This window comes from Marmota flaviventris, chromosome 8 (genome assembly GCF_047511675.1).
Source record: "Marmota flaviventris isolate mMarFla1 chromosome 8, mMarFla1.hap1, whole genome shotgun sequence".
NCBI lineage: Eukaryota > Metazoa > Chordata > Mammalia > Rodentia > Sciuridae > Marmota > Marmota flaviventris.
The window spans coordinates 18058559-18073163 of record NC_092505.1 but is presented as its reverse complement, the minus strand read 5'-3'; positions in this window follow the sequence as shown (position 1 = coordinate 18073163).

Sequence of the window (14605 nt, the reverse complement as noted above, 5' to 3'; positions counted from 1 at the left end):
TAGACAATAAGATTCAGTAGGAGTGACCCAACTATAGGAATTTCTGTCTCTTTTTGCTTATACTGAAATCGAGGATGATTTTACTCATTGGAATTTAAGGTCTTAAGTGGCCCATCAACTTCATATTCTGTATTTCATTCCTCACAAGCACAATACCCAGAGAAATATCTGTCCTGATTAATCTTTAAAACATTGTCTGCCCTACATTTTCTTACCTAAGGTTTTAAACTGAAGTAGCCAGGAAGAATCATCTCTATGGAAACCACAGAGTAACACAGAATACTTAGATATCAAATCTCATTTTTTTTTATTTCTCTTTAGAATGTACATCAAATCTATTGTTCTCTGAAGCATAGCATAGAAAGAAGTAGGTGAAGTAAAATATTTCAAATTTATAATCCACAGAAATTTAAGACATGTCTGAAAGGGTCTAAGGAAGGATATCACCAGCATTTGCTGCATATCTCTGCATTCCTGTTAAAACAATGATATGTTAAAGACAGTAAATAATTAGTCCAATTAAGGCGATGAAAAATTCTAAGTGGTTGTGAAATAACAGATGGAAATAAAGAAACTGTCTCAAGAATTTAGAGTAATACTCTCAATGATGTTTTCCTGTAGTTGAAATCTATTCTCTCAGAATAACCAAGCCAGTAGCAACCATGAGACCATGTTTTACCAGATCTATCATTTCATTCTAAGTATTCTTCACTGTTTACCTTTATACTAAGATTATTTTCCATTCTACTATGCTAGTTATAATGTCAGAGAAAAATAATAGCTTGAATATAGTCATCTGTAAGTTTGTTAATAATTCTGCAAATGTTGAAACTTCTTAATAAACCTATAACTTATTATTTTTAAGCAGCAAGAAGATAAATTTATTATTTGTGCCTATACATGAGCAGATCTTTGCTATGCTGTTTTTCAGAACATAAAAGGGAATTTACCGTAGGCGGTATAGCAAGCTTGTGATGAGAAGCTGTGGAGGTCACTGCTGCCATCCTTTCCTCTGATGGGGGGTTCCCTAGAAGTTGAGAGAGCACAGAAGGCTGATCTTGGTCTTTACCGGCACTGGGACGAAGGCAGGAACTCCGGATGGCTAAAGAAAATCCTGTAGCATTCAACTAAGAAAACAACCTTCTGAACAATTTAGTACATTATCTCAAGGTTTTTTTTTGCATTTGAAATAAGCATTAATAGTGCTCATTACTCATCAGCTTCTAGGTATGGAAGAACCATTGTAGCTTAGTTATTGGCATTGAAAATGACCAAACATCAGGGACACCAGTAGCGTCTTCTGCTGGCTGTAGTGCCTGGGCAGCCCCAGATAGCCCTGGGGAGTGTCCCGGACTCAAACTGCTACTGGGCACAGGGAGCAAGAGCCTGCGAGACTGTGCCTCCACGTCAGGTCTAGATTTGGGCTCGCGGCAGTGGAAGAGCCAGCTCCCCGGCCAGGAGGCGGGGAAGGGCCAGTCGCCGCCGCCTCTTGGAAAATCCTTGCTGCGCTGTGACCGGCTTGCACACTCAGCAGCTGCCTCTCCGCTTCACGCACCCTCCGGTAATGAAAAGTATTTAGTAATAGCCTTTTGCTGCAACTTTTTTCCTGATAATCCTTCTTCTTCTGAACTTTCTTTTTCTTTCTGACTAGAGTTCCTGGGCTTCCATCAACACACGCCCTAACTATTCTTGGTTCCACTGGGGTGCCTTCTTCCCTTAGTAATTTACTTCTCACCCCTTCCATATTTTCATCACAAAGGCAATACAACATTTCAAGACAAAACAAGACACAAACATACTGTATCAATCTTCTCCATTTTCTCGAAATGGCCATTTTTCCTCTCGTCCTATCTGCCTAGGGACGAGCAGATTTGCTCCCGTCCTATCTATGGACAGGCAGCTTTTTTTCCGTCACTTACCCCCAAGTGTCCTGGGGCTCCCCATAACGGGCCACCATCTGCCGCAGTCCGGCTGCAGCAAAATAACGAGGGGGGGGGTGACGAACAACTTGTGTAAGTTGATACAGCAGGAGAGGGAGCCATTTATTGCAGGACAGGAGCAGTATTTATACATTCCACACAGCTTATCTAATTAGCATAAACTAGATACATCAGTCAACCAATAAGAAATCTCCACACTTAATGGCTTGCTGGTGTTACTTCACAAACCACTCCCTCTGGCATTTTGCCAGGCGCCATCCAGACTTGTTTACAGACTCTAACATTTCTCTGGCAAAATGCCAGGTGCCATCCTGACTTGTTTACAGACTCTAACAAGTCCTGAGTTATGTAAATCACCTTCCACCATAGCAGGGGTGTGTGTGTGTGCATACAAACATGCACACACACCTGCAGGATTTTATTTATTTGTTGTTGTATTGAGAACACAGAGTTATGTGACATCATTTAAGAAACTTTTGGCCTGAATTTCTTTATTCTTCACAATTGTATGAATCAGCTATCATTCAGGTCTTCAGATGATGATATCAATCTCAGAATGGTTAAGCAAGTCAAACAAATGTCATCCAGAATTTAGTGGAATTCAAGTTTCATACCATGGTTATTTTGGCCACCAGTCAGTTTACATTAATATTAACTGAACATTGTAGAATTATTTTAATTTAGACCCATATGGTAGTGTCGGAATTTTTATATTATAATCATTAGGTCTACTTCAATAAATCCATACAATTATGTAGACATAAATGTTGATATGCATACACATACTGATACAGGGATTGATATAGATGCAGATAATATGCATACATATTATCTGTTCTAGGATTACATTTAGATTTTTCAGATGATTACTGTAATCTATTTGTTTAAAAAATGAATAAAACCAATTATAGAGATATCAAAACACTTTTATTGAAGACAAAAAAAGCTAACCTTTTACTCCTTAACTGCAGTCCAAATGCACATGTTTAATTTTGCTTTCTAATAGAACATTCACAATGATATTATAGTAAATAATGACAGATACTTATTTTTGCACTTCCATGAATTATTGGTCATACTTAAATGTGAAATTTTATCACTAACACAATTTTGCATGGAAATAGAAAGGAATTTATGTGATAAAAAAGGCTTTTAAATATTTTATATATGTAGGTTTTGCAAAAACCAAATTAGTCACAACTCAATAACAGGGCTGGGGCTGGGGCTCAGTGTGGAGTGCTTGACTGGCATGCATGAGGCACTGAGTTCGATCCTCAGCACGAAATAAAAATAAATAAATAAAGATACTGTGTCCACCTACAACTAAAAATATTTCTTACAAAACCTCAATAACATAAAGGGATAAATAACATTAAAATACAAATAACTGAGCACTAAAAGAAAAGGAATCACTATAATATTGCAGGGTTAAAATATGTACAAAGTTTTCTGTTAACTTTGTACTTTTCTATCACTGTAATCGCCAGCTTTTTACCACTGTGACAAAACACCTGAGAAAATCAACTTAGAGGAGAAAAGACTTGTTTGGACTCAACATTTTGAAGGTTTCCATCCATGTTCAACTGACTCCATTGGTTCTGGGCCTGTGGTGCAGAAGTACATTATGGTGAAAATGTGTGGCAGAACTAAGCTTCATACTGCATATTGGCCAGGAAGCAGAGAGAGAGAGAGAGAGAGAGAGAGAGAGAGAGAGAGAGAGCAAGAAAGAGTGAGGAAAGTGCTGGAGACAAGATATTCCCTTCCGGGATACATCTCAGTAATCACCTTCATCCAATTAGGTCCCACCTCCCAAGGCTTCTATTGCCTCCCAATGGTGCCACCAATGAGAACCAGACCTCCAATACACAAGCCTTTGTGGGATATTCCTAATATAAACTATAATAATCGTTCAGTCTTATTTATAGGACTGTTTTTCATTTATTGTTTTCATCTTTCACTTCAAGTTTGTTTTCCATCTTTGAATCTAATATATTATTTTATGCTTTCCAAAACAATACAAGTTTCACTTAATAACATTCTGATATTTTGTACTGACAAAGGCAAATTTTTTTTTCAACCAGAAAATATTTAAAAGAGGATCCTTAAGTGGGTGATTTTTTTAAAAGCATACACAGCTAGATTAGTGTGTAATGTCTAATGGTAGAAACTTTTAGAAGGAATTTGAAGAAGGAACAAGAAAGCTGATAAGTCTGCCAACATAAATGGCCTCAATTTAAAGAATATCCCTGCAGCACACCGGCTGTTTGTTTGAAAATAAATAAATGAAATTGACAACTACTGTCATGCTAACTAAAAAAGAAAGAGAAGACACAAATTACTAATATCAGAAATCAAGGAGGAGATATCACTACCATGTCATGGATATTAAAATATAATAAAAGAATGATAAAAAAATTATCTACCCACAAATTTTCTAAACTAAATAAAATGGACCAATTTCTTTAAAGACATAATCTGACAAAGCCCCTACAATAAGAAAAAGCTCTCAGAATAAACCTGTATCTAATAAAAAATTTGAAGAAAAATATTCAGTTTACAAAATGAATGCACGAGACCCAGATGAGTTCAGTGGTAAATTTAACCTTTAAGGAATATATTATCCCCATTCTCTACAATCTCTCTCGGAAGATGCAAGTGAAGGATTGAATATATTCTCATTCTGTGAGACCAGCATCACCTAACATAAAAACCATAAAAAGACAGAGAAAACTATGGCCAATATCTCTCATGAACATAGATGCAAAAGTTCCAAACAAATAGTAGCAAGTTGGTAAATAAGAAGATGAAAAGATATTTCAAATGACATGTCACCTTGGAGCTAAATTTAACAATGAATGTCCTGGAACTCCTATTAGAATGCCTAAAATCCAGAACACTAACACTACAAAACGCTGGCAAGAATGTGGAACAATAGAAGCCTCATTCGTTTCTGGTGATAATATAATTCTCTACAGACTTTTGAAATATAGTTTAGTGGTTTCTGACAATACCAAAATACTCTTAACATACAATCCAGCAATAGCACTCCCCAGCATTTCCCCCAAAAGAGTTGAAAACATGTTCACTCAAAACATCATACACACAGATGTTTATAGCAGATATGTTCATCACAGCCAGAACCTGGAAGCAACCAATATACTCTGCAATGAAAAAATGGATTAATAAACTGTGGTGAATCAAGAAAATGAACTATGAAATAATGGCAAGACCTGGAAGAAACATAAATGCATACCATTTAATTAAAGAAGCCAATCTGAAACACTACATACTGTAGGATTCCAATTCTACAAAAGTACAGAGACAGTAAAATGACTGATGATTTTAAAGACTTGGTGGGGAAAATCAGAGGGATGATTAGGCAGAGCACAGAGGATTTTTAGAGCAATCAAAACACTTGGTATGATACTACATCTGTTCAGTCTGAACATGACTTATGGGAAATATATTAAAAATTAGGAACAGTAAGAAGAGATTAACAACATTAACAACAGAATGGCATAATTCAATACTAATTTTCAACAAAGTTATGTGTATATGGTTTCTCTCCTCTTCATCTGTCTTTATCAAGATCTTATTGTGCTGCCTTGTATTTTCAGATGAATATTGACCATGTGTAAATGAAACCTGGAAATTGAAACTGCAGATTAGGTGGAAATACTTCATGACAGTCCCCTATACGTCATTCATTATTATTTGTCCAAACCTATAGACTATACAATGCCAAAGACAAGCCGTAATGTAAACTACGGAATCTGAGTGATAACGATGTGACAACTTTGGTTCATCCATTGTACAAATGTAGGAAGTTAATAATGGAGGAAGCTTTGTATATGTGAGGGCAAATCTCACTTGATTTTGCTCTAAATCCAAAATTGCTCTGAAAAGTAGAGTCTGTTAATGTAAAGAACAAGAACAAAAGTGTAACCATACAATTTGGTAACTAACTTTGTATATAATCAAAATAATTAAGACACCATAATAGAATCATAAATTGTTAGATCTGGTAATGTAAATGAAGAAACTGAGATCCAAAAACCTTAATGAATTAAACCTCACTAAAGAGTCATGTAGAAAAATAAAATTCTTTGTTTATAAAGACTTTGAAGAAAACTTTAACAAAGTGTTTAATTGCAGTTTATTTCATGGTCATATTATGACGAAATGTGAATTATCAAGTGATCTTTGTATAAAGTTATAGTATGCATCCATAACCACACAGATTCTACATCCACTGATTCGACCAACAGCCAATAAAAATACTCAGAAAAAAAGATTGTGTTTATGCTGAACGAATCCTTGTCATTATTCCTCAAACAGTATGGCAACTATTTGCATACATTATATCAGGTATAATAAATAATCTAGAGATAATTTAAAGTTATTTGGGGGAACGTGTGTAGAGGTTATATGCGGATACCACACTTTTTATATATGGGACTTGAGCATCATTGGATATGGTATCTGTGAAGGGTCCTGGATCCAGTTTGCTCCCAAATACCAAGAAACAACTGTATTTAGAGGAAATATGGGAATCCAAGTACAGTGAATGGTAAAATAAAGAGCCTGCATTGTTCTGTGGCTTCAACCAGTGGAAAAGCAGCCATCACCTAGAAAGCAAGAAAAATAAAAGACTAAGGCAACATTTTCCTTTGGCCTAACGGTGAGTACAGAAGTATGTAGCATGGACCCAGACAGATCAGCTCTGTAGGGCAAAGGAAAGGTTTCCTTCAATTCTTGTTTTGCTTTATTTTCTTCTTTCTATGCAGCAGAAGTCCCACTGACACCACCTTGGGCCTTGTTCTCTTTTTCTTCACTCAGTTCTAGCCATAAAAGAGGGCAGTGAATTCTCAATGGCAAATTTATAAATAATAAACTGACCCCAGTATCGAAAAAATAATAATATGATGAAGAAAAAAGCTAGCAACAGTGAATTATGCTTGGCCAGCTCAGGCCCTTTCTCTTCCTCATGGGATATTTTTAACTTCTATCAATTGTCATTAAACAGTTCCTGATACTGAGACAGGCAGAGGTCAAGGATGAGCGGTATTGGATGTGGCAGCCTAGTTATGCCCATGACAGGGTGAATATATTACATAATACAAGGTACATAATAGTAATATATTTCTGGCCTCAGACATTATCTATATTCTGCAATATCACCAGCTTCAATAATTATGATATATTTTAGCCTCCATCTTCCAATTGCTTTTTCTTATGTTATCACTGACTCATGACCTGAGTAGGAATAAAGGATTCATTTGTTGTTTCATTCCATCTTATAAACACATTTACATTCTAATTTTTCACAGCAGACTACTGTGAGAATGTTGTTAGTGAGATTATCCAAGTTACAGATAATTAGACTGGTTTAATTTGGTTGTGATCCTAGGAAGAACTGATAGGGAGGTAGGAAAGTGAGATCAAGAAAGAAAGGAAGATAGTAGGGTGTGTGTTCAAAAGCAAGTGACCAGTATGGGTAACAGGATCTCACCCTCAATGGGGACTGATGCAGGCCTGAACTCACCTGCCGTTATAAAGAAAGCCAGAATATTTATCCACCAACTCCCTCTTTTCATTGTCATAGACTTCAAACAGGCTTCAATTCCTGAGTGACTTTGTCATGTCTTTCACATGAAACTTGCTATTATGACCAAAGAGTCAACAAACATTTCTTATTAAACAAAGTCCATGGTGTGCATGCATGCAGAAAAACCTGAGAAGTTATGGGCAGGTCACCCAGGGCATCTGTCATGCAGAAGATCCTCTTTTCTCTCTCCAGAGTTCTTCCCACATAAGGAAGTTTCCAAGTGAAACTGTGTCTTAAACATATTTTAATTTGGGGGTTCTTCAAAGAGAATATATATTATTTATGATAATTTCCTTTCCCTATAAATATCATAATCAAAACCAATAACTGAATTTCATTTGAGAAAAAAGTTAACATTGATTGACAAAACTGTATGCTAGCATGTCATACTTTCCTACAAAATGAGTACCAACAGGTAAAGATTAGAATATTCACATAGGCTACAAGAGAAGCCAAAAATGAGAAACCATAAAGATGTGTGCAGTGCACACTTATACACATGCATATGCTCAAAACATAGCTAAAGAAAAAAATTCACCAATAGAGAAACAATATGACATAAACTTGGATACAGAGAGGACTGAAAAACCAGAATCCAATCAAGCACTGGCACACAACTTGATTCTCAGGTTTTAAAAGAAATATATTATTTTAATTGTACATATTTATGGATTATTATGTGAAAATGTATTGTGTGTATTCACTGTAATGATCAAGTGAAGCTAATATTAATACGTGCCTAATAATTTTTAATATTTCTTAACATTTAATAGTTATGGATATTTATAAATTGCAGTGTAATTCTTCAGTATCGCATGTATATAAGGTACACTGATCAAACACAGTTTACTTAACATTTCCATCTCTTGACCATGACTTTGTATTTGGAACATTCAAGATCTTTTCCTATAGTTTGAATACCAGTTCTGATGGTTATTAACAATGTTTAGAATTTTTTTATCAGTTTTATTATGTAAGAAATAGAGCTTGGTTAATTAATTTCTATTTTCCTGCCAGAAAATATTTGCTATAATTCTACAAGAGCTCAAACTTTCCTAATTATTATAATGATAGTCAAATAGAACTATTTATTGAATTCTCTTATGTGCTCAGTTAGACAGGCTTAAAAAACTTAGTCTCTATTCCATTAAAAAAAAAGTATTCCAATTAAGAAAATGTTCAGAGTTTGGCTTTATGAATATGGACTACTGCAAATTAACTATGAAAATATTATTAGTGTTGAGAATTAATAAAACATACAACCTCTTTTTTTCCCTTTCATTAAAATGTTCCAAGCAAAATAAAAAGAGTAGCTTTGCCTATAAACATCAATTTTCACCAACTCAACATTGAAATAAACCCAGCATGACTCAATGCTTCACGATGTCACTCAGATTACTCTAGTGACAATTGGTTTTCTCTGAGAGTCCTTGATCCTGGGCCACCAAGGCAGTTAACTTGCTCAGTCATGCCTAAAACAATCCATTTGGTACTTTAGAAAAATTAACCAGAGATAATGCCTCCAAATCATGTTGCCAAAACTAACTGGGAAAAGAGCTATTATCACCCTTGCCCAGAGAAGAGTCAAGTTTATTAACAAGCCCATATGTCTGTGTCATGAATTGCCATTTTATGGCTCTGGCTAGAAGAAAAGGGGACTTGGACCTCTGCTATGGGGTGTTGTAGAATTCCTGCTCCTTTTGCTATTTTTGTCCCAGAAATCCTCCCAAGCACTTTTTGCAAATGCCAGGACAGTCATAACTTTGAGCTGAAAATTAAGACCTTAGGGTTCATAGGAAGGTTAATCTTACTTTAAGTACCTATGAAGGTGTGGGATCAAGAGTCAGAAAGTCGTGGACATTGAATGCATTGAAGGGGTGCTACCCACAGGTGAAGGATAGCTTACAAAATAGCCAGCTACTTCCAAGCAGGTAAAAGGCAACAAGGTATTACTGTGTAGAAGAGCTTTTGTTCTGGTACTAAGGATTGAACCCAGGGGTGCTCAACCTCTGAGCCCCCAGACCTTTTTTTGGGAAAAACGTCAAAACACAAATAATGATTACATCCTTTTCTATTAATAAGGGTAAGTAACAAGGTCAGGAATATCCAACAGCACACCGATTGTGCATTCTGTGCTTTCATATTGAATTTGCTTCTGTCCTAAAAATGAAACAAGATTGACTATTAGAGTAATATAAATACCTTGTGAGGAAATGAAAAAAAAAATTCCTAATGAAATCAATTCATTTCATGTATTGCTTCTTTGAAGAAAATGGCTTTTATGGGAAATTTATTATCCATGGAAATTTTTCCTATGTGTGCACAAGTATGATTATATAATGTACTGAAAATTATTTTGTCTTTCTAGTGTATCCTCAAGGACAAATAATTTTGAAGACTCAGAAGAATGTAGTTTGGGTTATTAATGGATACCTAACTGGATAAAAAAATAATATTTATGTATTTTTATTAAAAAACTAAATTACTTTTTTTATTAGACATCTCAACCTTAATAAATCATGAGTCATATAAAATATCTGATCATATATATTATTGTATTTTAAGATTTCTAAACATACTTGGTTTCAAATTAACTTCCAAAGTAACCTCTAGATGTTTTAAAGTTTATAACACCAACCCAAGTACCCAGGTTATGGATTTATATGTTATGAGAAGATTGAGAGAACATTTTCAGAATAGTAGAATAATTACACCAAACACTCACTCCTCTGCAAAAGCAATGAGGACTCTGACAAAATTGTCAAAAATCCATTTTCCAGAGCTCTAGAAATAAAGCAAATGTTTGCTACCATCCAAGGACTATGCTTTTTTTAAGAAAAATGATTAAATATCAATAAGAACAGGGAGGGGTGTAATGTGTAATATTCCCTTACTCCCTTCCACACTTCCAAGCAAGATGCCCTCTCCAACACCTTTTCAAACACTAGCTATAAAACCATAGCCAGGAGCAATTTGAGAAAGTAGAACAGGTTCAGAGTTCCCCCAAAAGTCCTATCCTTAGAACACTTCTTTAACTTGTTGCTCTTCGGAATCCCCCATTTTGTAAGATTCATCTCTTTTCAGAACTTATATAATAAAATTTTGATTCCATTTTTAAAATATATTTGACTGTGGACAACTTAAAAATCTTATGGTACCTCTCTCCTCCCCTTCTGTTCCCCGTTTGAAAAGCAGATAGAATCCATGTGCTTCTTCATTTGGTGTCTTTCACCAAATGAAGTCTTTCACCACTGCTGCATGTAGGCGTCCTTACACCTGCCTCATCCCTTTAACACAATGAAAACCCCAAGCCTGTCTATTTTTATTTTTATTAAGCCATTTTTGGATCAATTGAGAAGGCTGTCCCACTATCCTTATAAAACCTCTGCATGTAAATAATCACTTATTCATGCCTTCTTGGTTTTCGTTTGCAGAATTGTCTCTTGGCATCTGAAACAAATTTTGGGTGAAACAAATTTATACCTTCCTCTCTGCAGGAAGGTATAAAGAGTTCTTCACTTAAAAAAAAATATCTCACTTAGGTCAATTAATACTATTAATTTTAAATCTGGAATGGAGTTTTTTTCCAAAAAAAAAAAAAAAAAAAGGTTTCTGGAATCTGTCTAAATTTCAATACAATCAGCACCACACAAGCTCAGTATAGCCACTGACAACTCTGCCGCAGGATGGAGTCAAACTAGAGCATTTCCTACATTCAGGAGGAGGTAGCTTCCCTGTCTTTAGTTTCTCAGAGGGCTGGTGGATGTCAGCCTTCTTTACATCATCTACTTTCAGAGAACCTTCAGAGCACTAAATAGAGACAATAAAAGTTCACACAGTTCACTTGGCATCATTGTCATTGCACATGAGGAACATAGTGGAGATCTGCTGCTTTTCACTCCTTAACTAGAATATTTCTGATAAAGTATACTCCAAAGTTCAGTGCCATTAACCAAACTTCAAGCACTCATCTTAGCCCTGGATTCCTTGGTCAACAATGAGCCTCATCTAATGATTTTTACAGAAACTTGGATTGTAATAAACAACTGGCCTTCTTGATCAAGACCATGGTAGCTGTAATAACTCCTTAAACAAGGTTATACCTTGGAAATCTCTGAACTCCCAGATACCCAGGATATAAATCATGGTCACACATGTCTACCTACACTAAAACCTTAGAGTAGGACTTTACCTTCTTATTTCCTTAAGACTTCCAAACATTGAAAACAAATGTTGAAGGATAAGTTACCACAGTTTCAAGTCTCTTTCTGTGATGTATCTCATACCATCAGGCTGCCTTGTTCATTTATTCAAGCTTTTTCATTGTAGTCAGTGGAAAGATTGAATCAAAATACCCATGATTCCATGAACAGACGCATAACTTCAGACAGTGATAACCCTGTGCAAAACTGGCATGAGACAGCATAATTGGATTCCTAAGGAGACTTACTCTTGTGAAAGATATCTATGCCTTATAACATTCCTTCATGAAAAATTGTTTAAATTAACAACTGTTTAAGTTTATATGTTTTTGAGATTATATAGATTTGTGTGCTCATTACATATATACATTATATGTGTGTATGTGTGTATATACATGGAATTCATGCTTAAACACATTTAAATACATATCATTTTGACTAAATACTTAACCTCAGAATTACCTAAAAAAATGGGGTCTTATTTACATATACACTTATTTATAGCCTTAATCTAAAAAAAATGAATCAAAGCAGCAGAATATATACCCTAAATGAACAAGGATCTTCAAGATTTCTCCACACTTTTCTAGTGTCTTTTAACCTTTCTTAATCAAGTGAAAATCTATAAAAGAAAGCTCATTTTTCTTTGCATTACAGCTTGATTAAGCTTTATATTTGCAGTATGACTAGATAAATCTACAGGATATTTTATGAAGGTCATTTAAATTACACTAAGCAAATTAAATTAATTGACAAAGGTTGACTGGGTATTTCTGTATTGTGAAGAACTCCATTGTAGTTACCTATTTTAAGATTGGTATTAAGAACTAGACATTTATGCTTTGTTAAATTAACAGATCAATTTGAAAAATCATTATTAATAAATATAATAATTATACACTCAATTATAATCTGTAATTATAAGACAAAGCTACTAATATCAGAACAACCAGCAATATGGACTAACTAAATTCATTCTTTGCATGGAGAGCATTTTTTTTTCTCAAATTACTATGTATTACATTCAGAAGTGAATTTGTTCATCTTTTTCCACTTGACTAAAACTACATTTTTGTAATGAACTGAAGTGTACTATTTCAATTTTCCAATTTGTTAATTGTCAAAAACATTCTCCCTTGTCTTAGAGAAATAAAATTTGAATATATTAATTCTTGTGACTGTAAGAATAGTTACTATTTTTTCTTGTTCATTATGACATTAATTTCTCTCAAAAAAAAGTCTACTCTTACATTAATGTTCACAAAAGAACACGCTGGATACTTTTATTTGAAAGATTAAAGAATGGAAGCCAAGTATCCTAAGTAAACTGCTGCAAAAAAAAAAAAAACTTTTTGAAATCAAAGGGTTCTGGTGTGATAAAAATCTGCTACTTGTTATGGAATGAATATTTCTCCCCCAAATCTAAATGTCAAGGCCCTTATCTTCAATGTGATGGTATTTGGATGTTGTAACTTAAGGAAAGTATTAGATTTAAATAAAGTATTGAGGGTGGAGTCCTCACATGAGATATGTGTCTTCAAGAAGTCTGCTCTCTATAAACCAGGGAAAGGGCCTTCACCAATTATCAGCTCATACTGCTCTCTGTTTTTGGTCTTATGGCCTCCAGAATTTTGAGAAACACATTTCTATTGTTTAAGTCACCCTATCCATGGTATTTTATTGTAGAAATGGCAAAAACTTTAGGGCACTCCTTGTTCCCAAGCATCCTATAAGGATAATTTTCACAAATGCAAAATGGCGCTCCTGGTTGTTGTCTGATACTTTAATTTTGATTAGCTGAAAACCTACCTTGCACATGTGAACAATTGAAGCACTCATCAGGATGGTTAAACAGAGTGATATTTCACATGTATGCAATCTCATTTCCTAGTATAACCATCTCATAAAATCAACACAAATTTGATAACAAAGTTTCTTTCACTGTGATTATCTTTACAATTGGCAAAACAGAAAATTGTAAATATAAACTTTAAAATAAACAAAAAACAATAAATTGTGTCAACTTGTATTTATTGGCTATTTTAATAATGTCTTAAATAATGAAAGTTTTGTTATTTAGTACTGATTTATATAAGAAAAGGTGTAAAGATACAGTTTTCACTTAATATCCTGACCTTTTTGAATATAGATTATACAGAATAATAATTTTTCTGTGATGTCTGAAAGATAAACTTTTTTCTAATGATAATTTAATAATAGCAGTAAGCTGAATATGTTCCCTCACAATATTCAGGTCTTAATCCTGCAAACTGCAAATCTTCTGTGAAAATAAAAAGAGGGTTCATGGGTGTGATTAAGTTACAGATATTTATATGTAGACATTGTCCTCAAATAGACTCTGTATATAATCACAAGCATTTGTATAAAAGGGAGGCAAAAAGACATTTGTAGGAGAGAAGATAGTCATGTGATAGGAGTAGAGAGAAGTGATGTTGTGCCTCTGACTTTGAAGATAGGAATTACCCATGAGCCGAGGAATGCATCTATGCAAGAAAAGGGAAGATATGTATGGGAGCTTCTGAAGGAATCACAATCTTGCCAACAACTTTATTATTGTCCCACAATGGTAATTTTAGACTTCTGTACACCAGAACTATGAGGGAATAAACTTCTGCTGTTTTAAGTTACTCAGTTGGTTGTGATTTGTTGCAATATCAAAGGAAACCAATACAACACTGTTGTGAAATTAGTCATTTTCTTCTGATTGATATATATTAAGCTTTGATAGCTGCAGATTCTCGCAACATCAAGTAAAACTCTGGAGGTACATACAATGCATTCTTTACTTGTCCTTAAAATATCCACATATCAACAGAGTAATGAAATAAGCATTG